Here is a 24,015-nt window from a genome sequence, read left to right as displayed (position 1 = left end):
AGAGCCCATTTGCGGGTTTAGACGGCAGACTTCTTCTGTGCCCTCACATGTCAGAAAGAGGGAAGGGGGCTCTGCAGGGATGTCTTTGATAAGGGCACAAATCTCATTTATGAGGCTCTACCCTCATGGCTCCATCACCTCCCAAAGGCCTCAGCATCTCATACCTGATACCATCTCATTGTGGGTTAGGACTTCCACATATGAATTTGGGGTAGCCATAAACATCCAGTCAATTCCACTGACATATTGGTGACTCATAGACTGACTGGGATGATCTGGCCACATCCACGCCTACAGATTTAGAGTGTCCCTTCAGTTCTCAAGTAGGATGGCCCACTGGTATTTGTCACAGTGCAGAGCTGGTGCTGAGTAAAATACCTACCAGCTGAATGATTCATGTTAAAAGCTCTCTTGCTCAAAGATTAGGGGGGTTGGTCTCCAACCGCTTTCCGCTTCTCCAGTGCTCAGTCTCACTGTTGCTAATATTCACCTAAAGTCACATGGTGGAGGGGAGTTCGATAGGATGGTAGCCTACCGATATCCAAGGGACATTTGGGTAGAGAGAGTTGAGAAAGATTCCCTAAAACAGATACCCTAGAATTGCTGATCAGAGCTCCTTCTAAACAGCATGGGATATTTTAGTTGAATGTATTGTGAAGCCATGTGTTACAACTGGTAGTCACACATCATCCTTATAATTTACAATGTGAAGTAACCATATTTGGTAACATTCAACCATCTTTGCTCTTGCGACTATTTTTCTTTAAGATCTCTAGTTGCGCCTTCATAAAGTGCATGTTGGTGCACTGGAATGGAGAAGTACTATATTTAAAATGCACCCACTTTTTGTTTCCGCATTGTTTTGCTTTGTATATGGCTCTTGTGATGACATTACAAATGCTTTTGTTGAGAGAGAATTGGAAACAGCGGGAAGCTTGCATATTCCTACCGGATCCCTCAGAGATACGTGTCCCTGTACGGGTGCTTTGACTGCTGGTGCAGATGGTTTAAGGAAGTTGAATTGTGCTAATGTTCCTTTTCTTTGTTCTTCTTTGAATCGTTGTCCAATTTTGATGTTGCTGAGGTCTTGAAACTCACAGCTGATTTTGCTGATTCACATCCCCCATCATTTGATAGAACTCGTAGTTCAATTCAACCTTAAACACAAAGCAAACTGAACCACCATCAAAATAAAATGGCCCTTCCATGTTTATGTAGAAGGAGATTATATATTTTGCAAAAGCACACAACTGAAATCAACCTGATGAATTTTTCATACAGCTTTTCATTTTCTTTCAATTTACCTTGTAGTTTTCTTTCAACATAGAGGGCTTAAACAGCCAAGGGACAGTGACTCACAGATGAGGTACAGACATTCTCTGGGTGTGGTTTAAGCGATACACACTTCAGTGAGTGGTCTCCCCACACACATGTTGTATCGCAAGCAAATTAAGCAGGGCGGTTTTATTTTTATCCTGTTTGATTAGTCAGCTGCATTTATTGGTTTGGGGTTCTTTTTGTGTTTATTAACAAGTTATAACAGACATTCTCTCTGGTTAGGAAGCCCGAGCTGTCATTCTGGTTCAGCCAATAACTAATGTCATGCTTTAACCTCTATGCACTCCTATTCTATGTCAGTGCTGACATGGGAATATATTTTCTCTGAATCCCTTCCAGTTAAAAAGCTTATACCTCCAGGTAAATTGTTAGTTTTTAATTTGCACTTCTGGTTGTATTATTTTGCTTAATTACACAGTGTGCTTTGTATCGGGCTCTAATGATTCTAAACCAATCCACGTTGTATGTCGTTAACTCATTAAATGTTACAGTCACTCTGTGAAATGGTTGTTGTTTCATAGGTGGGGAAACTGAGGCCCAGACAGGTTAACTTGCCCAAGGCCAAATCCCCACTAAAACTAGAGACTAGATTTGATTAAAGCCCGAGAAGCCCCTGATTCCCTTGGTGTCCCTGTACCACACCTCCTGTCTTTTTCTTAGAGAAAGAAAATGCAAGTGTTTCTTAAAACTGGGATTTTAGTAGCTTAGAATTGATTCAAGCCTATATACCACGGACCAACTAAATTTAATATTTTAAAAAGCTGTGCTCTTTTCATTGATCCTGCCTTAATATCTTGGCAACGTGATGAAAGTCTTCCTTATGTGCCAGATTAACTTTCCTGATTTATCAAGACTTTTTTTAAAGTTAAAAGGATTAATTAATATATGAAAAAATACTTTTAAGCACACACATTTTCCACTATAATGCATTGCATTATAAATAAGGGTTAAGGACATCAGTAGAAGGTTTTTGCCTGGGGACAGTAGCAAGTTGAACCAATAAGTACATTTGTTGAAGCCTATTTATCCATTGGCACATGGCTTTGCCATTTTTTAAAAACTGTCTCACTAAAACGGTGTCAGGTATGATACCAACATACTTGAAGGAAGGTCAAGGGTGATCACAAGATTAATGCATCTTTAATGCAAATTTATACAGTCAGTAATCCTCTTATTAGTAGAAATACTGTGATTTTTTTTTCTTTACATTATTGGAATACTCTTCGCTAGACATATAGTTTCTGTTTTTTAATGACTTGCTTAAGCTGAGAAGCCCCATGGGTATTATTATTATTCCTAATAAATGCAGTCAGCACTGGGCTTCATCCTGACTTACTCAAAGTTCCATCTTGTAATAAAGACGTATGAAGAGGTTCTCTGCAGATGAGCAGGCCTGGACCCGCATCTCTGCGGTACAGGGACATGAGCGCAAATACGCCTCCAAGGTTATGGCACGTGTGATCCCTGATCTCAGAGAGGTCACCTGCAGATGGGTTCAAGGGATTGTTCTAGTGAACTGAAATGTTAATCTCATGAACTGTCTTTATTAAGTAATTAACATCAACTGCTATAACAAACAAAACCTGGCATGCCAATAAAAGGTTCACAGCACAGTCCAGCGTGGGTCTGGCAGGCCACCCTCGTCATGTAGGATAAACTAGATAGGCAGAAACACGACACATGAGCATGACACCATCTCGTCAGTCAAATATATCCGTGGGAAGGGACTCTGTCAGATCTAATAACAAATGCATGGACATTTCCTGTGTTCCTAATCTCTTTCCCTTTTCCCTACTTTTCCCAGAGTCCCTTCATCTTCCCTCTTAATATTAAGTATGTCTTTTGTTTTGTTTTGTTTTGTTTTGTTTTGTTTTGTTTTCCTTTCTAGGAATTCTTTAAAGACCATTGACTGATACTTTCTCTCTTATTTTTAGAAAGCCAAAAGGCAAACAAAACCCAACCATTTTAAAAGGGTTTCCTTTTATGATGTTACCCAGAGGATCTTAACATTACAATGAAAGAACCCTAGAGAAAATTGATTCTGTTTGTCCCTAATTCTCCCTGAATTTACTGAACACAGTCTCAAATAAATGATTTGCAAATAAACCATCATGACAGTGTTTAGCAATAATTAATGTCAAGGCTCTCCTCCAAAATAAAGCCCCTCAAACGTTATGTAAAAGCTTGTATTGCAAAACTCATCTAAGGTAATAAACTCATGGCTTGCATGCCGTAGCTATTATGCAGACTGTATCAAGGCAGTTCAATCTGTACCCCTTTCTTCTGGATACCAGGAAGCACTGGAGCAGAGTGGGGGCCCAGATCAGGTACTGAAGAGAGTCTAGGGCAGCAGTGGCCTCTGAGAGCCTCGGTGCCTTTTTTCCAGGGTTATTACAGTCAAATGTCACATAAATTAAAGTGTCCCTTACTGCCAAAATCTGTAAATGAATTATGTGCCACTTGAATATTTTAGGATTAATGTGACAATGTCTTGAAACCCAAACATTTTTAATTAAATGTTGTGCATCCTGCCAGGCATCACATTTCATTTTGCTTTAAATAACCTCTGTGACCAGGGAGAAATTTGTACTTACGTATGTATGTATGTATGTATGTACGTACGTATTATTCCCTCCCTCCCTCCCTCCTTCCTCCCTTCTTACCTTCCTTTCTTCCTTCCTCCCTCCCTCCCTGCCCCCTTCTTTCCTTCCTCCATCCCTCTGTTCTTACCTTTCTTCCTATCTTTCTTCCTTCCTCCCTCCCTCCCTTCCTTCCCTCCTTCCTTGTTTTCATCTTCTGGCTTTAGAAGAGATAAAGTGCCAGGGGATAAAAGCCACAGGTGGTTCCACAGACCACTCCTAATATGAACTCCTTGGTGTCTAATTAGCAAAAACCCAGTCATGCTGTCCCAGTGTGGCCATGCCCTGTGAGAGTGAACATGGAAAATCAGGAGTGAAAATATAAAACCATCTGTGGAGAAGTGTTAACCCAATCTTCAGAGACTGTTATTTGGGGGGAATCTGCCTTCTTATTTTACTGTTTAGTGATAGTGAATTACGATTGGTGAGAACTGCATTGTGGTTCCTTAATTGACACTGACCAAAATGTACTTCCGGAGAGCTAATGAATGCTCTCATTGTCCTTTAAAAGGCATCGCATCCTAGTATGTCTCTCATTTCTGTGATTGGAGGAACGTAAATAATCCTTAAAAGTCATTTCTAAATCTCTAACATAACCCCACATTAAAGCATGGCATCCGCTTTTCTCTGGACAGCCTTCAAAAATGTCCCCGAATGTTGCAAAGCAACTTATTGTTCACGATGTGAGTTAGTGTCTGTATGTGTAAGAGGAAGAAGCGACACAGAACTCTTCAGAATTTGAAGAGACCTGAGAATCTTTTCCAGCCATGAGCAAACATTTGCATCGCTGGTCAAGCATTCTATTGAGTCCTGTGGAGGAGAAACACGTATTCGTAATGCAATTATATCATTGAATAGAACCACGGCTGTAAGCCCTTGGGGAGCTTCGCAGCTCTGGAAGGGGAAAAGAGGACGGTATTTGTGATTAGCATCTGTGAGACTCTTCCTTTTTCTTTCAGCTTTATGTTTGGTGCAGTTTTCACCCTGTATAGTTAGTTGCATTTAATTTTGACAATTTTACTGACCACCATGTTCATTTCACAAATGGGAAAGCATCATGGCGAACTGGCCTTTGGTCTCCCAGGGCTCTGGTCTGTGCGGGGCCAGGCCCCCTCACTGCATCCCATACAGAGTTTAGGCTTCGGCCAAAGCCAGGCTCTGAGCAGCCCAAGACGAGTTACTGCCCATCCTTAATTCTGACCATGGGCTCCCCTCTCTTGTAATTTTTAGATTTCCTCTCTGTTCCCATGAGCATGACAAAGTCAGTGCAGTCGTGCTCACCCCCCTTGTGTTCCGCCATGTTCTATGCTCAGGGCACCTGGGGTGTTCCTCAAATGCTCTGGTGGTCCCAGTGGGCCACGGGGCGGTGAGAGCCCCTTCAGGGAGGGTGCTCCCAATTCCACCACATCTTCTCGCTCGCCTGGCAGTATATGCCTGTGGATATTTATCAAATAATAATAAATCTGTAATTGTTAAGGATAATTTGTGTATTCCAAGCTAGATCTCAAGCTAGAAGTGCTCATCCACTTTGATTATTTAATATTCTTCACACAGTAAAGCCATGATCTTAGAATTCAAGTTACCAAGCAAAAGTTTCTCTGTTAATTAAAGGCATGATTATTTTACGGCATCCTGACCTTCTGACCCCTAACACTGCACCTGCCGCTAATCTTTTTTTTTTTAATTTTTTTTAACGTTTATTTATTTTTGAGACAGAGAGAGACAGAGCATGAACGGGGGAGGGGCAGAGAGAGAGGGAGACACAGAATCGGAAGCAGGCTCCAGGCTCTGAGCTATCAGCCCAGAGCCCGACGCGGGGCTTGAACTCACGGACCGCGAGATCGTGACCTGAGCTGAAGTCGGACGCTTAACCGACTGAGCCACCCAGGCGCCCCTAATCTTTTTTTTTTTAACGTTTATTCATTTTTTTTGAGAGACAGAGGCAGAGTATGAATGGGGGAGGGGCAGAGAGAGAGGGAGACATAGAATCCTATGCAAGCTCCAGGCTCTGAACTGACAGTACAGAGCCCACGGTGGGACTCAAATTCATGGACCGTGAGATCATGACCTGAGCCGAAGTCAGATGCTTAACCAACTGAACCACCCAGGCACCCTTACCTGCCACTGATCTTAAGAGATTTCTACTTATTGGGTCCACTGTACCTTAAAATGATAATTATTCCCAAGACGTGAGTCTGTTTTACAAACATATCTGAGTATACTCTCTCAATTCATTGTTCATTAGGTGTTTATATTACTATTTATGGCACTATTCAGTAACTGACCATTTATTAATTGGCTATTAAATCAAATAATAATTTTTGCGGTTTCATGAATCAGCATCTTGATTTGGAAGATGGAGTGCTATTGATCAATTTGCAAGTAAAGAATTAGTAGATGCATTTCTTTTTATTTCAACTTGAGTTAGCAAGTAAATATATAGAGTTAGCAAGTAAAAATGTAAAGATTATTTTCTGGTCCTCTACATGGATCGTGTGTTCTTGACATTCAACAGTGTATGCTATTTATAAAATCGTTGTTTATCAAACATACAATTTTATAATGATTACTACTTATGGGCATCATCCTACGTATTTTTGGAGCGCTGTGGAATTTCATCTTCGTGATAATGTATGACAGAACTATTACTCTCCCATTTTAAGATGGGGATACTAAAGGACAAAGAGGGTAAATAATTTGCCCCAAATCACAACACGTTGCAAGTGCAAGGCCAGGGTTCAAAGCTAACAGATCTGGCTCTGTGCCTAAGCGTCAAGGGTGGCACTGGGCTATCTTCATAAAGAGCATAGTAGATTGGATCCAAATGGCTGTGACTGAAGATGGAAAGACTAGTTGTTATGAGCAAGTGTTAAAGTGTTCATGACCAACTCCTGGGCTCAGCTTACTATTTAGAAAATAGACACCGTTTCTTAAACATCGCACGAGTAATCTTCAAATGAGGACGTTGGCCTCGATGAATCATAAATGAATGTATTTTCTCTGTTCGTGATTAGTCTCTTATGTTGTCCCGACAAAGAGTTAATATAATAGAGTATTTCTACAGGTTACTATGCTATGTCCTTCACGGTTATACTCTTCCTATATTTTTACTCAATTTTTAGAAATCATAATTAACATTTCCAACATGTAGTTCTTAGGGGCAAGGTCACTGAGAGGCAGTATAGATAATTACAGAATTTGGCATTATTTTCAGTAAAAAACCACGGATGACACCCATGTGTACAACACTGTTTGGACTCTGGGATTCTCCTTGGTCTACCTGATGGCTGCCTCAAGTTTGTGGGCCTGTTGCCCACATGCCCCAAATCTGAAGTAGGTTTTCAACAATAAGTTCCTTTTATTGATTTAATGATTTTTTTCTACAGGATATTCTTAAAAGTTTTTTTTCCCATAAATCAGTTGTTTCAAATTTCTCTCCTCACCACTAAATAATAATAATTATTATATAATTATGTTTATCATATAATTATATAATAATTATATGTAATTATAATTATATGTAATTATAATTATTATATATAATTAAATATATTATAATTATTAAATTTTGTCATAACAGCTGTTAGGAAATTTAAATTGTTCTTATCAACTTCACAGACTTGGTAAGGATGTAAATAGCTTACATGGAATTTGACTTCACTTGGCAATTGAAACTTAAGGGGCTGTGGGCTGTAGCAGATTGTGACAAATACACCAGCAATGCCTGAGCAGGAGAGACCTTATGCCAGAAGAGAGATGGCCAAATGTTCCCCCCAGTAGTTGAAGTTGGGGGGCTAACAGTTTACTCTTGAGCCATAATCCACAATAAGTCACACCTGTGAGTGTTTTCTTTGACGTCTACCAATTTTCTCAAGTTGCTTTCCATTAAATTCCTGGTTGAAATAAGAGCAAAATTGCTATTTAGATTGCATTAGTAGTAATCATTAGTCCTGAAAAAAATCATTTTAAGTATCTTGGATTCTTCCTGATTTCCTACCGTGGTAATATTTTTCTTACAGAATCCAAGTTTCGATTCATTGCAAATATTTTTTTAGAATTTGTTGTTCATTTTCCAAATGTCAGAAGCCCATTTTTACCCCTTTGGTGCATCTTACGGCTTTATTGAATGTATGTATTAGTACAAAGAAAACATTTTTTTTAATTTATTTATTTGGAGAGACAGTGAGTGAGAAAAAGAGAGAGAAAGAGAGAGCATAAGTGGGAGAGGGACAGAGAGAGAAGGAGAGAGAGAATCCCAAGAAGGCTTTGTGCTGAGCCCAATGCAGGGCTTGATCCCACAACTGCGAGATCATGACCTGAGCCAAAATCAAGTTGGATATGCAACCAACTGAGCCACCCAGGTGCCCCAGTAAAAATCTTTTAAAGTGAAGTAGAATTTTCTCTGTATTTTTAAGGTAATCTCCAAAATGCGGAGTGCATTGTGGGCGACGTCTGTCAACGGTGTCAAAATGATCGCAGTACAACTAACTGCGTATTTGCTCATCTGAAGTAATCCTTCTTTATTTGCACGACTTTGATTCTCACTCCCCTGACTTTATTTTTTTTATCAGCTAATATCTTAATTTGCTTGAGATTCTATTAGTTTTCTTCAAATGCATTTCCCTGTTCAAACGCAGTCTGGGATTCTGACTTCAGTGATATTCATTTCTATTTCAGTAATTAGGATCCTGTCCAATTTGCATATTTTAACTTGTCTCTGTTTCCTTCATTTAATCTATCTAGGAGTTGTGTTATTAGTGAAAAAAAAATCTTGATCTTTTGTTATTTATATAATTGTTTCGTTTCTCTCTAATTGAGAGCTTCAAAATCATAGAACATCCACAATCTGAATGTTTCAACCTGAAAGTTTCAGTGTTTAGTCCTGGAGAATGAATACATATCAGACACACTCTTCATCACGAAGTCCCCTTGGAGTAGAACACACCTTTCTTTTCAATGATCGCATATCATTGGATATTAAAGGAACAAGCATTTTATTGATCATATATTATCTGACAGGAATTTGCTAATGTATATTGTCTCAGTTAATTATTAAGGCATTCCTTTGGGGCCTTATACACATGGACTCAGCATTTATTGACTCCTTCAAAAAGTATCTAAAGATTGTTCACTTTAGGCCAGGCATGTGTTAGGTGCTTTGGGGAATGCAAGAATGAATTCACTCAATCCTAGTTCAAGCATGCTACCTTAAGCCTCTCCTTCAGACAGTGAAAACAGTAATCCAGTAGCTCCCACCCCCATATTCCCCTAACGTATCAACCAGTTTAAAAATAGACTGATTGAAAATGCAGAACTTAATGAATATCAGGTTACTGATAGGTCTAGTGATATGTCTAAGTTTTTGTTTTAGTTCAGTCTTTATTTTTCTTGAGGTATTTGAACTTTAAAATTGAAAAATGATTCAAGTAGGTTAAAATATCTAAGTGTAGCATATATGTGTGTGTGTTTATCTATGTCTATGCACGCACACACACACACACACACACACACACACACACACACACACCCCAGAATCACCTAGTCAAACGGTTGTGCTGAGTCTGTGGTTATGTCTGTGAAACCGTGTTAAAATCAGTTGAGGCAAAGGGAAACTGATCGTTTTATCTGTACCAATGAATATTTTTTTAAGTTGACTTATTTATTTTGAGAGAGGCAGAAACAGCCCAAGTTGGGGAGGGGAAGAGGGAATCCCAAGCAGGTTCCACACTGTCAGCCCAGAGCAAGATGTGGGGCTCTAACTCATGAACTGTGAGACCATGACCTCAGCCTAGATCAAGAGTTGGACACTAACCAGACTGAGCCACCCAGGCACCCCCGAACCAAGGAATGTTAAAGAAAAAAAACTGCGTTTGCTAAACAGTCAACTAATCAACAAAATAGTTAACGTTTATTTCAATAAAATAGATGTCTTTTATTTTGTTTTAGATTTAGCATTGTTTGGGGGATACTCCTATTAAAAAGGAGTATGAATGAACAGAGCCAACTTAACTCCTGTCATATATAACATACATTCAACAGGGTGGAAATAGGAATTAAAAATCACATTTTAAGCACTTAAAATAATAACAAACCATATCACTGTGTTTCTATTCAGGTGCTTTATACGTGTAGCATACGATTATTATTCTTAGTGATTTATAACAAATATGAAATTTGAGTCAGCAGTGGTTCACGGTTGTCTATTTTATGTTTCACACAGTCTCATTTATTTTTCAAGCAGATAGACCCAAATGAATGGCTCTACCTCCCAACACTTAGTCAGTCATACACTGGGATATTTAATGTATCTAATACCCCATTTTCATATTTGGATACTCTCTGGTTGATTCCTGTGCACTATTTGCAGCCTGGCTTTTTCATTTTTGTCACTTCCCTACACTGTCCATGGCAATCCACTATCCCCGCATCATTCCATGATTAAAAATCGGTTAGGACAATTCTGACAACTTGCAAACTTAGAAAAAAAATGTACGAATGCACAGTGATCACAGGTTAATAAGTATTCTGAGCTTTGGACGTCCTAGTGTTGTTTGGGTTGGTTAAGGTTTTGAAGTCCATCAATAAAGACTTACAACTGTTAGATAATACAATTTTAGATGTAGAGGAAATCTGAAATAGTGATGAGTGCCATGTTTCCATTTAATAAGACAGATTTCTTGACAACCACTGAGATCTCGATCCATATACAAGATCATGGCTGGCAGATTCAGGAGCAGAACTCCTTAATTCCATACTCATACTATGGGCTCGTACTATGCCCACTCTTGCTGGAAACAGTGGAGAGATTAGCAGGAATGGTGACAGCGATTGGGATGTCACAGCAAAGGAACAGAACCATGGGGAGTGAGGGACAGGCACTGTGACACATACAAGAATGAGAAAATAATCAGAAGGGAAGGAAAGCTTGTAAGGAACAGTAATGGTGAATAAGAGAGAAATGTGAAAAGCTGGGCTATCTAGAAGTGTGAATTATTGTTATTTGTTTCCCAGTGAAAAGAATGAAGTCGGTAAACAATGTGAATAACTATTTTTGACATTTAATAATAATCTCATCTAAATAAACTGTACATATTTGGTGTAGGAAATGGCAACAAACAAACAAACATAACACCCCTCTCTCCATAGCGTTTGCATACCCTGCTATACCCGGAGAGTTTGTGTTTCCCCAAACTTGTACGTGGAAACCTAACCCCCAGGTGATGGTGTTGGGAGGTGGGACACTGGTAGGTGATTAGGTCATGGGAGCAGAACCTCATGAATGGGATCCTTGCCCTTATGAAAGAGACCCCACCAACCTGTGAAGACCAGGCAAATCTATGAACCAGGCAGAGAGGCCTCACCGGTCACCAAATCTGACAACCCCTTGATCACGGATGTCCAGCCCCCAGAGCTGCCAGAGATAAATGCATGTTGTCTACAAGCACCCCCATTTGTGGTAACGTGGTCACAGCCGTCCAGATGGATGAAGACAGACCCTTTTGGATGAGCCTTTCTACCTCTACCCATCAGGAGACAGAGTCTCTTTCCTGTCCCCTTGAACTTGTGACTTGCTGTCCAAAGGAAGACAGTGAAAGTGATTCCGTGTGACTTCCAAGTCTCCGTGGCACTGTCTGCTCCTGCCTGTGGGGATCCCTGACCTGCTGCGGTGAGAAACCCAGAGCCAGCTTCTCAAGGACAAGGAAACTCATAAGCGAAGGCCAGCGGACGCCGGGAGCCCCGTCTGTACTTGTGGACGCGGCTCCCTGACACCCGTGGCTCGCAGATGATGTGTGCATCAGAACCCATGGGTGGAGGGGGCTCCCAACAGCACCACGTGCCACATTCAGCCAGTCTGCTGTAGGGAATGAAGGCGGCCTTTCTGGGAAGTTCCCAGATGATGCTGGCAGTGCTCATGCAGGGTCACTCTCTGCAAACCGCAGCCTCAGATCACCTGTCGCCTCGTGGTGCCAGGTAGTTACCACTGCACACTGACCACATAGAAAAGTGGAAGTAATTCAAAATAAAAGTCATCGTTAGCCCCATTACTGTTTAGTTAACATTTTGGTCTACCATTTTTCAGTGTTTTCTCTCCAGGCGCACATTTTCCCCCCAACCGCATGATCATTAGGATATGGATGATTTTACCTTCCCCCTCCTTTAACATAATGCTATTTAATATTTCTTTTTCCGGGGCGCCTGAGTGGCTCAGTCGGTTAAGCAGCCGAGTTCAGCCCAGGTCATGATCTCACCTTTCGTGAGTTTGGGCCCTGCGTTGGGCCCTGTGCTGAAAGCTCAGAGCCTGGAGCCTGCTTCAGATTCTGTGTCTCCCTCTCTCTCGACCCTTCCCCTACTCTCTCTCTCTCCCCCTCAAAAATAAATAAATACTTTAAAAATTTTAGAAAAAGTATTTCTTTTTCCATTTAGTAATCTTTGACAATAAAGTTCTGCCATGAGTAAATGTACTAAGTTAATGTGAATTGCTTTATTATTAGACTTGCCGGATTTCAAAGTTTTGCTACCATATATATAATACTGCAATGATTATTTAAACACTCGATGATATTTACCCTCCCAATACAACTTCTAAGCCACTAAGAGTGTTATTTTTACAGTGCTCACATTTATTCATTTGGTTTCTATCTGTGGTCTCCTCATAGTGTTGTACAGCCAACATATATAGTAAAACCTTGGTTTGCAAGCATATTTTGTTCCAGAAACACACTTGTAATCCAAAGCACTTGGGGTTTTTTTGTTTTTATTTTATTTTATTTTTTCAATATATGAAGTTTATCGTCAAATTGGTTTCCATACAACACCCAGTGCTCATCCCAAAAGGTGCCCTCCTCAATACCCATCACCCACCCTCCCCTTCCTCCCACCCCCCATCAACCCCAAGTTTGTTCTCAGTTTTTAAGAGTCTCTTATGCTTTGGCTCTCTCCCACTCTAACCTCTTTTTTTTTTTTTTTTTTTTTCCTTCCTCTCCCCCATGGGTTTCTGTTAGGTTTCTCAGGATCCACATAAGAGTGACACCATATGGTATCTGTCTTTCTCTGTATGGCTTATTTCACTTAGCATCACACTCTCCAGTTCCATCCGTGTTGCTACAAAGGGCCATATTTCATTCTTTCTCATTGCCACGTAGAACTCCATTGTGTATATAAACCACAATTTTTTTATCCATTCATCAGTTGATGGACATTTAGGCTCTTTCCACAATTTGGCTATTGTTGAGAGTGCTGCTGTAAACATTGGGGTACAAGTGCCCCTATGCATCAGTACTCCTGTATCCCTTGGGTAAATCCCTAGCAGTGCTACTGCTGGGTCATAGGGTAGGTCTATTTTTAATTTTCTGAGGAACCTCCACACTGTTTTCCAGAGTGGCTGCACCAATTTGCATTCCCACCAACAGTGCAAGAGGGTTCCCGTTTCTCCACATCCTCTCCAGCATCCACAGTCTCCTGATTTGTTCATTTTGGCCACTCTGACTGGTGTGAGGTGATATCTGACTGTGGTTTTGATTTGTATTTCCCTGATGAGGAGCGACGTTGAGCATCTTTTCATGTGCCTGTTGGCCATCCAGATGTCTTCTTTAGAGAAGTGTCTATTCATGTTTTCTGCCCATTTCTTCACTGGGTTATTTGTTTTTCGGGTGTGGAGTTTGGTGAGCTCTTTATAGATTTTGGATACTAGCCCTTTGTCCGATATGTCATTTGCAAATATCTTTTCCCATTCCGTTGGTTGCCTTTTAGTTTTGTTGGTTGTTTCCTTTGCTGTGCACAAGCTTTTTATCTTCATAAGGTCCCAGTTATTCATTTTTGCTTTTAATTCCCTTGCCTTTGGGGATGTATCATGTAAGAAATTGCTGCGGCTGAGGTCAGAGAGGTCTTTTCCTGCTTTCTCCTCTAGGGTTTTGATGGTTTCCTGTCTCACATTCAGGTCCTTTATCCATTTTGAGTTTATTTTTGTGAATGGTGTGAGAAAGTGGTCTAGTTTCAATCTTCTGCATGTTGCTGTCCAGTTCTCCCAGCACCATTTGCTAAAGAGACTGTCTTTTTTCCATTGGATGTTCTTTCCTGCTTTGTCAAAGATGAGTTGGCCATACGTTTGTGGGTCTAGTTGTGGGGTTTCTATTCTATTCCATTGGTCTATGTGTCTGTTTTTGTGCCAATACCATGCTGTCTTGATGATGACAGCTTTGTAGTAGAGGCTAAAGTCTGGGATTGTGATGCCTCCTGCTTTGGTCTTCTTCTTCAAAATTCCTTTGGCTATTCGGGGCCTTTTGTGGTTCCATATGAATTTTAGGATTGCTTGTTCTAGTTTCAAGAAGCATGCTGGTGCAATTTTGATTGAGATTGCATTGAATGTGTAGATAGCTTTGGGTAGTGTTGACATTTTGACAATATTTATTCTTCCAATCCATGAGCACGGAATGTTTTTCCATTTCTTTATATCTTCTTCAATTTCCTTCATAAGCTTTCTATAGTTTTCAGCATACAGATCTTGTACATCTTTGGTTAGATTTGTTCCTAGGTATTTTATGCTTCTTGGTGCAATTGTGAATGGGATCAGTTTCTTTATTTGTCTTTCTGTCAAAGCACTTGTATATCAAAGTGAACTCCCCCATAATAATGGAAACTCAGATAATTTGTTCACAACCCAAAAATATTCATATAAAAATGATTACAATACTGTAATATAATACAAAAGAATAAAGAAAATGCAAAATATTTAAAAAGTAAACAAATTAACCTGCACTTCCCTTTGAAAACCTTCATGGCTGGTGTGAGGGAGACAAGAGACAGGAAGGTCATTGTGTAGGATGACTTTCACTATCACTGACAGATGTTGACTACAGAACAGTATTAATAAACTTTTGTCATATACTGTATTTAATGTAACTGGCAATAGGGCAGCAGAGGAAAGGGTCTCTATCTGCAGGCATCCTGACCTAGAATGAAGCAGAGCATTCCCAAGCTCCTTCTTGGCTGGAAAAGCCAAGGCCTGTGCATAGGTGCTTGGAAGTGACAGAAAATACATGAGTGCCAGTTGTGGGCACCTTCCAATGTTTTGAAAAATCACTGATTTCTGCCAAGTACCATGCCCTGAGACTGAGCATCTGAGCATGGGAGATGATTACCCACAATCCCGCATCGAGAGAGAGAGAGAGAGAGAGAGAGAGAGAGGAACCATTGGCTCAGTTGTGATCATGTGACATTCAGTGCCATGTACTACTTGTACTGTAAGACATCACTCGTTTATCAAGATAAAATTTATTAGAAATATTGGCTCACCTTGTGGAACACTCGCAGAACAAGTTACTTGCAATCCAAGGTTTTACTCTATTTTCGATTTTGGGTGTCTTTTGTTACTTTAAGGTGTCAATTGGATATATTCCAGGGAACAATAAAAATATATTACCAGTAAGAAAGTAGCACTGTCACAAAGTAATCAGGAAAAAGTGGGAAAGATACCTTTAATCCAAACAATGGAAGATTCATTCTTCTAAGGATGTGACCCTGCAGTGGAGGCAATTAAATATAAATGGTTTTATTTAATTGCCTGACATTGTGATATCACCTTTGTGGCTTGAGCTAAATTTTCCTCAGTAAGAAGTAATTAAAAATCACTTTTCAACAATGATCTTTCTTGATGGTCAAGGTCTTACACTATTCCTCAGATAATATTATTCTTGGCAGAATTTATCTATGAAAGTGCAAAGTAAAAGTCAGTGAAAGGCACCCAGGGTTCACTTAAAAAGGAATATAATGTACTTAGAGTGGAGGACAGTGAGATAAAGGACTGCAATTCAGTAAGTTTCCCAAGGAGCCACCAATAATAATTTAAAGGACTTCACTATTAAATTCAGGAATTGACATCAGATCTGTAAAAATGTCAGTGTGACTAAGTTGTCTAGTGTTCATTAACATCAATTTTCTATCCGAATATTTTTTGAGGGTGTGACTTGTCTGGCACCTGAACCATTCTGAAAGTCTCTCTCCTTCTCAGTCGCCTATTTTTCTCTCCCGCCTCTTCCCCCAGCCCCACACCTCTCTTTGCTTTAGTCTGCTCACTGCTCCCTAGTCTTTCTTTGAGAAAGTTAGTACTGGCCAGTTTTCTATTATTTCTAGTGTTGACTACTATAAAAGAAGCTTCAAGTATCATAGAACCCATCCAAGTTTCACGTGATATTATTATAAGTACCTCTTATTTGGGTGGGGAGGGAGAGGGGGGTTGTGTTATTTATGATATGTACCCATAGTTTCTCAAAGATTTAATAACCTTCCAAATCCGTTACATATAAAATAAGAAAAGCACGGTCAGGAGGAGTGGACCCTCTAGAATGAAATTTCTTTTCTCCTAATTTAAAGGTGTGAGACCTTGGGCGGGTGACTTATTCTCTCAGAGAAACTCATTTTAATGGGGAAAACAGGAACAGTCCTATCTTTCTTTATCCCAGGGTTGAGGCAGTGTGACAATGACGAAGCATTCAGCCACTGTGTGGCACTCAAGTGCCTTCCCTGGGCTGACCTCCACCCATGCCCACATTTAGCTCCACCCTCAGGGCTGCCCACCTGACACTGATTGCTTCAGAAGTGGCCGAGTAGCCAGGCGAAAGCCAATGGGCTCCGGGCATTCCATTGACCACAGTCATTGGTCTGCGAGGGGACACATACGCTCCATTGCTTCTCCCCATTATAATACCACCTGCAATTCTAATGTTAGGGATTGAGGGGAAGGATTCTCTGGCATGCTCTGAACCACACGCCTTGAAACCTAGAACTGTAGGTACTATTTTAAAACCAGGAGAGAATTGAGTTCCTACACAGAAGAAAAGGACTCCAAACTGTGATCAGATTGTGTCTGAAGCCAGTCTTACCACTGACTTTTCAGTTATATGGGTGAATGAATTTCATTGTTTTAATTTAAGCCCAGTTGTGGTATTGTGTGTGTGTGTGTGTGTGTGTGCGTGCGTGCATGCACATGTGTGTGTTATGATGAAAAATAATTCTGATAGAGTCCTGAATTTTGAGAAATTCAAAAGTTGAATACTACAATTAAAATTGTTTTGATTCTAAGAAATGGCATTCAGCTTTTCTAAACTTCAAGAAAGGTATGTATTCAATAAGGTTCTGACAGAGTCTCATATTGTGAAAAAGTGTGATAATTTTGCCTTCCTCGTGTTTTGTAAATCCCAAGAGGATGATGTTTTTTACCTTACTGTGTGTGCCTCGAGATTCAACTTTGTATCTCTCATCTGTGCCCCAGAAACATCCCGTACTCGTCTGTACTAAATTGAATCTGTTTTTTATGCATCTGTCCCTCCCTCTGTTGAGCCACCCCTGAACCATAAAGGCCCTTCTCCAAGCACCGAATATTGATTGAGCCTTGCTAAATACAGTACAGCATTCCCACATAATTTGGACTTCATACAAGGAACATTTTTTTAAGCATGTCCCAAATATTGCATGGGACTTGCTTATACTAAAAAGCTGTTGGCTGTTTATGTAAAATTCAAACTTAACTGGCTATCCTGTATTTTTTTTGCTAAATCTAGAAACTGTATATATATTTCACCCAATAGTTACTACCTTCATTGGGATTCTTACAACTGTACCCAGAAATGTTAATGAAAGCTATTTTTTGTAGTAACAATTACCCTAAAACTAAGCACCTGGCTGAGAAACCATAAATGCATAGTATCTCATTGTTTCTCTGTGTCAGGAATCTAAGCATGGCTTAGCTGGGTGCTGGCAGAGATTATTCGCTTGACTAAGCTTTAGTCAGGCTCCTGAACCTTCTCTCAGGCCCATCTGTATACTTCCTTATAAAATCCAGGTTCAGCAAGCCATTTTTTCAAGGCCCCCACCCTTGACATCTCATCACCCTTAATGTCTAACTGAGTTCCTTATCCCCCAACATCAACTTGATGATGTGTGATAGCCTGACGTGTCTCAGCAAGAATCCTGTTTGGTCAGTTAAGATAAAACCCACCCCCCCCCCGCCCCCCCGCCACCGCCACCTCTGATCTTAGTAATTTTCTATCTACTCATTGCCTACCCTACTCTTGGGCAGTAAGTTCTCCCTTCCTATGCTGCATTTGGAGTTGAGCCCTGTCTCTCAACAACTTCGTAAAGTCCCATATAGTTGTCGCTGTGCCTATCCTGACAACCCTCCTCCCCTGTCCTCCCCTGAATGAAATTTTCCTTAGCATATTTTAACAAATATTATTGGATAGCTTTTTTTTCTGTAACAGAATCTCCAGCTCAAGGTCCCTTAGGAGTTTTCAGTTAACTTGTCACTAAGACTACAATCTAAACTTGTGGAGTGGGTAGGGATCTTCTTCCAAGCTCATACACATGGCTGTTGGCAGACCTTGGTCTTCTGTGACTTGGGAATCTCCATAGGGCTGCATCATATCATGGCAGTTGGCTTCTCCCAGGGCAAATCATCCAAAAGAGAAATGGAAACCACAGTCCTTTTATAACCTAGTATTGAAAGTGATTCCAATTATTTGGAAGAACTAATCAGTAGAATTAGGTACAGAATTGGCAGAATAACTACATTCTAATTGGTAGAATTAAGGCCCTGGGTCCAGTCTGCAGTCAAGGGGGTGGAATAGAGAATGTCATAAATAACAGGGCGTGAGAATCCACGGAGCCATGTTAGATGCTCCTCACCACAGGGGTCCTGGTGTTGAGGAAGGTCATGAATACCAGGGGATGGGGATCCATAGAGTCATCTTAGATGCTCCTTACCATGGAGGACTCTGATGTCATAGATCTTCACTTTCCACTGTAGCCAAATCACAAGTAAACCAGAGATTATTGCTGAACCCTAAGCCTCTTTTTGCCAAATGAATGAGAAGTGTGTATATTGTATTTAGTATCTGAGTTAGCTCCACTGTGACATCCAATAGGGAAGCCAATCGACACATTTGACTATTATATTTACATTTAAATGTAATTTAACCTGAAATTTATTTTCTCAATCACATTAGCCATCTCTCAAATGTTCAATAGAAACATGTGCCCTGTGCTCCTATATTGCAGAGTGCAGATATAGAACATTCCCAACAACATGTAATTTTAGACAGTGCTGATATAGCCCCACTTCGCTTGGTCCAGTGATATATTTTAAGTAGAGCAGTATTTTTCTCTTTAATAGTCACATGCACCTTTTTTATGCTCATCTTTTCAAATCTTAGGTAGTTGCTCACCTACTACAATGATTTGCATAAAAACTGTCCTTGATAAACCTACTCCTGAGCAGAGATATTTTCAACAACACACTGATTTTCCTTTTATTTGAAAATATTATCTCCTTCTTTGGTGGTATTAAACTATGATATTCAAATGAAGGATGCTGATTATTACATTATTCAGAAAAGAACACAAAATCTAGTATACTCTATGAAACATAATTTATGTAAAAACATGCACACAATGGCGTTCAAGTATTTGATGTAAGTAATGAGAGAATCACACATAATGGGCATTTTTTATTAAACTGAGATTTAGTTGATTTGTCTCATGAATGAAGTTACTCAAGCAAATTGGATTGTGAACCAAAAACAAAAAGGATAGAAGAGATGGAAATTCCAGAAGCTCAGCTCATAAATATCAGGCCAAAGCAAATAAAGTTGGCTAGAATTTATCTGCAGAGGAGAAAATAGGCAAGTTTGGGCCTTGGTTTAGTGAAATCTAGTGGGAATTTTCTTTAAGTATTTATATAATTATTACAATGTACTTCCCATTTCCAATATTTATTGAATATTTTGTATGTGCCCACTAAAGTAACATTAGGGCATAAAGATTGATCAAACATAGATTTATTCTTATTGATCTCGTAATTCAGAGGTGGGGATAAATCATGCATAAAATGATTATAATACAAAGCAGGAAGTGATTAATATGGAAAGATTTGCATATTATATACTATAAGACTTTGGAGAGAACATAAGTTCAAGGAAGGCAAGGAACTTGTCTTTCTCACTGCCAGAACCCTACACATGGAAAGGAGCCTGGCCTGAAGTTCATGTTAGGTAAACTCTCGGTGAAGGAGCAAGTTAGAAGCCCTTCATGGACAACGGCATCTGTGGGCTGGGAGGAAAAGGATAGTTTGGACAGGCATCTGAAAACAGTGGAGATGCTGTCTGGCTAGAGCCAACAACATGAGCACAAAGAACAAAAAAACCTTGGTTCTTTGTGCAGAAAATCGAAGGGTACAAGTGCTGGGGATTCCCGTGTTAAGGAGTCCTAGGCGGTGAGGATAGAAAGGTAGGTGGTGGCCAACATGTGATGGGCTGTTGTGCAATGCTAGGGGTGTAGACTTGAAGTCTGAGATCCTCACCTACAACACTGGGATAATAACACCTCCCTAAAATAGCTTCTAAAGATATTGAAATATATGGTTGAGAAAAGTGATATTGAAGGCATTTCAGAGAAAAAGTAAAAATGCCGGAGGAGTTCGAGGTGATGTAAATGAGAAAAATCATGACAAATCTGAGCATGATGCCAAAACAAAATCACTTGAAACTCTACATTCCTTGCTATCTCTACCTAAAAAACATTAATTTGAAAAATATGTAAACTATCTATCTATCTCTCTTAGGCATATAATTTATTTTTGCCTGGACCTGGAGTCTCCCTACTCCTTATTTTCTTCTCTTAAGTGGATATTTTAAATGTTCTCCACCAAGAATTTGTGCTTATAGAAACACAATCTTGAAATGGGCCATTGAGGATGCTATGGGTTGTCTCTGTTCCCGGTTTTCCTGCTCTGAGACTGTAGAGCTCACACCTACTTAATAGTATTTCTTACACCAGCCATAAGGATGTATGTGAGGAGTCTGTAGAGGTAGGAGAGAAGAAGCATATTCTAACATGTTCTATTGAAAGTGTAGAGAAACATTATTTTCTCAAGTGGCATTGGAATTCTGTGTATCATAAATTATCTAAATAGGCTGAACTTCGTGCACTAAGGTAGACTGTGTTTCTTTTTAAATAATTAAAGTGCAAGTTCCATAGACTTAAGCCAAGGCAAGACAAAGTTTCAAGAAAGAGGCAGAGCTAACCTGTAATGCAGGGCTAATAAAGACTGAAAGCCCCCTTGCTTCTGCCAACAAGGGGGTTTTGGTAACTTTGGCAAGAGAAGCTCCTTGAGGGGAAAAAAACAAAACGAAACAAAATATGTGGCTGATATCTGTTCTTCATCTTTGATTCATCCATGATGCTTTGCATTTGAATATACAAATCATTGTTTATTCTTTAATTCATTCCACACTCTTTTAGGCTATAACACCCTTCTATTCCCAGAGGACAATGGAGAAAACACACACACACACACACACACACACACACACACACACACTCCCCAGCAAAACTCTCTGATTATATTCTAATAAGAAGACAGTGGTACTTAAAAAATACAAGTAAACCATCTTGTATCCTACATGGCAATGCATGCCATGGAAATCATTCCCAAGGAGGGAAGACAGAAAGTACTAACATTGGAAGGAGGATATGCTCAAACTTAAAGACACGCCATGTAAGCTCTCAGTGAGAAGGTGGTATCTGAGCAAAAGGAGAATGGAGTGAGGAGCAAACCACATGCTGAAGAAGAGCCTGTGGGGCAGTGGTACCGACAGATGTGAACATGCTCCTGCAGTAGAGTGCTGGGCATTCCCAGAATCATCAGGGGAAGCCCGTGTGACTGGAGCAGAGTGGGAAAGCAAGACAGAAATCCCGAAGAGTAACGGGACCACATTATGTAGGGCCTTTTTGGACACTGGAGCGACATTAGCTTTTACCGCAGGTGAGATGGGGACACCTCAGAGGAACATAGGCAGAGGAATAATGTAATCTGTCTTGCATTTAACAGGCTTTCTCCGTGGCTGTGTTGACTATAAGAGTTTGGGCAAAAGCAAAGATTTGTTTGGAGGCCACCCTTTTATCTACAGGAGAAAATCAAACAAACAAACAGAAATGGCAGTGATAAGGGTGGTCCTGATTGGGATATATTTTGAAGGAAGCCAATGGGGTTTGCTGAAAGATTGACAGTAAATTGTGAGGAATTGGAGAATATCATTAATGGCCCAAGGTTTTTGGCCAAGGCAACCAGAAAGATGTAGATACCATTTGTCTAGATGGGAGAAGGATGAAGAGGAGGAGGGTAGGCATTGCGTTTTGGACCTAGTGAATCTTAGATGCCCACCAGACATCTCAGTGCAGGTGGGTATCCAGCTGGACTTTTCTCAGAGAAGGCCTTGGATACCCAGAATTAGGATTCTGTAAGTGTCTAGATGGCATTTACACCACCAACCCAGACAAGGTCCCCAAGTAAGTTTAGGAGAAGGGAGAAGAGCTTCTGGCATGGAGCCCAGAGCACTACAACAAGAGGCTGGAGCATAAGACTTAGTGGCCCACGGGATAGGAGGAAAGTATGGCGACTACAGAAATGATGTTATGTTACAGACAGATGGACTAGGGGCTGACATGGATCCTCGCATACACAGTACTGACATCATCAGTCACCTTGAGCACAGCTGTGGGCTGCAGAGGTGACAGAGAGCCTGCGTGAGGTGACCATGAGGAAATGTGGAAGGGGGTAGGGTCTCCTCGTAAAGGAAGAAGAGGGGCAGAACTGAGCTTGAGGACAAGGTGACATCAGAGGAGTATTTTTGTTTAATTTTTGTTTGGAGATAGGATATATAAGAGTGTGTGCATATGTGTGTGTGTGTGTGTATTTTATTATAGGAGTGATAACCTAGAGAGGGTGTCCAGTCTGCACACAGTGGTTGACTTTTATGTGTCTATGAAGCTTCCCTTTTCCCCTTGCTGTTCAGCTTTGCCCCTGGTTTGCTCAGTCCATACTTTCTTTTCAGTGAACCTTACGTTAGAGCCTTTTTTGTGTGTCCCTTTTACCATATAACTACTTGTAAAAGACATATTGCAATATGTTATGGAAGTAATTTTTAATGCTGTAAATTATGATTAGTCCTTAGAATCAAGATTATTTATCATTTTAATCTGGTCATATACCTACTATCTTTATAGTGAGCCAATCTGTATCTTCCAAACAGGCGATGATCTCTCTACCCTTGTATGATTTTTTATTTCCATTCACTTCTCTTTCCATACTGGGATATTTGCTGTTAATTTCTGTATAAAACAGGCTTTTCTTTAAGTCAGAGGTATCTAAGTAAGTCTTGGAAAATGTATATCCTCACTTTTCTTTTTTTTTTTTTTAATTTTTTTGAAAGTTTATTTTTGAGAGAGAGAGAGACAGAGCATGAGCCGGAGGGGGGCGGGGGCAGAGAGAGAGGGAGACACAGAATCTGAAGCAGGCTCCAGGCTCTGAGCTGTCAGCACAGAGCCCGACATGGGGCTCGAAATCATGAGCCATGAGATCATGACCTGAGCCGAAGTCGGATGCTCAACCGACTGAGCCACCCAGGCGCCCCTCACTTTTCTTAACATAGTCTCTGCATCACCATATTTTTTTTTGTCATTCCAACATTTCCTTAACATTAATTCTTTGACCTGAGATGCTTTAAGATAATTTAAAGTAGTTTCTTTTAAATTGGACAGTTACCTGGCAACCATTACTAAGACTTACTTAGATACCTCTGACTTCTATAAAAGGTTGTTTTCTACAGCAGCGAACAAGGTATTAAGTAGAGATATAAAGTGATTTACAGACACACGTTTTCCAAGCCGCAAGGAAAAATCAACTTCCTCACATTCAAAGAAAATCTTTTCCAAAAATCATAGATTTAGCAAAACACAGTTCCTCCGGAAAAATTTCCCTTCTCATTTACTTCAGCTTTAGATAGAAAACGAAATATAAAATGAGTAATATCTCGGGCTTATGTACGAACTTAAGTGTTTTACATGTATAGATGGCTATTTCAGGAGTGATTTCTTATTTCTTCTTTATTGTGGCTTTCTAATACTCATCTGCCTTTAATGTGGTGAACACACACACACAAATTGCATAAACACCTACCCATAAGTGAACAGAAAGGGTACTTCTTCC

General features: G+C 40.1%; 1 protein-coding gene across 5 annotated transcripts in view; it reads left to right on the top strand.

The window, feature by feature from the left end:
• CSMD1 (CUB and Sushi multiple domains 1) overlaps nt 1-24,015 on the top strand; it is a 2,022,178-nt gene that overhangs the window by 836,315 nt on the left and 1,161,848 nt on the right. The window lies entirely within an intron of this gene.

Source organism: Leopardus geoffroyi, chromosome B1 (genome assembly GCF_018350155.1).
Source record: "Leopardus geoffroyi isolate Oge1 chromosome B1, O.geoffroyi_Oge1_pat1.0, whole genome shotgun sequence".
Lineage (NCBI taxonomy): Eukaryota > Metazoa > Chordata > Mammalia > Carnivora > Felidae > Leopardus > Leopardus geoffroyi.
The sequence above is the reverse complement of the archived record's forward strand: the minus strand, read 5'-3'. Positions and strand labels throughout refer to the sequence as shown.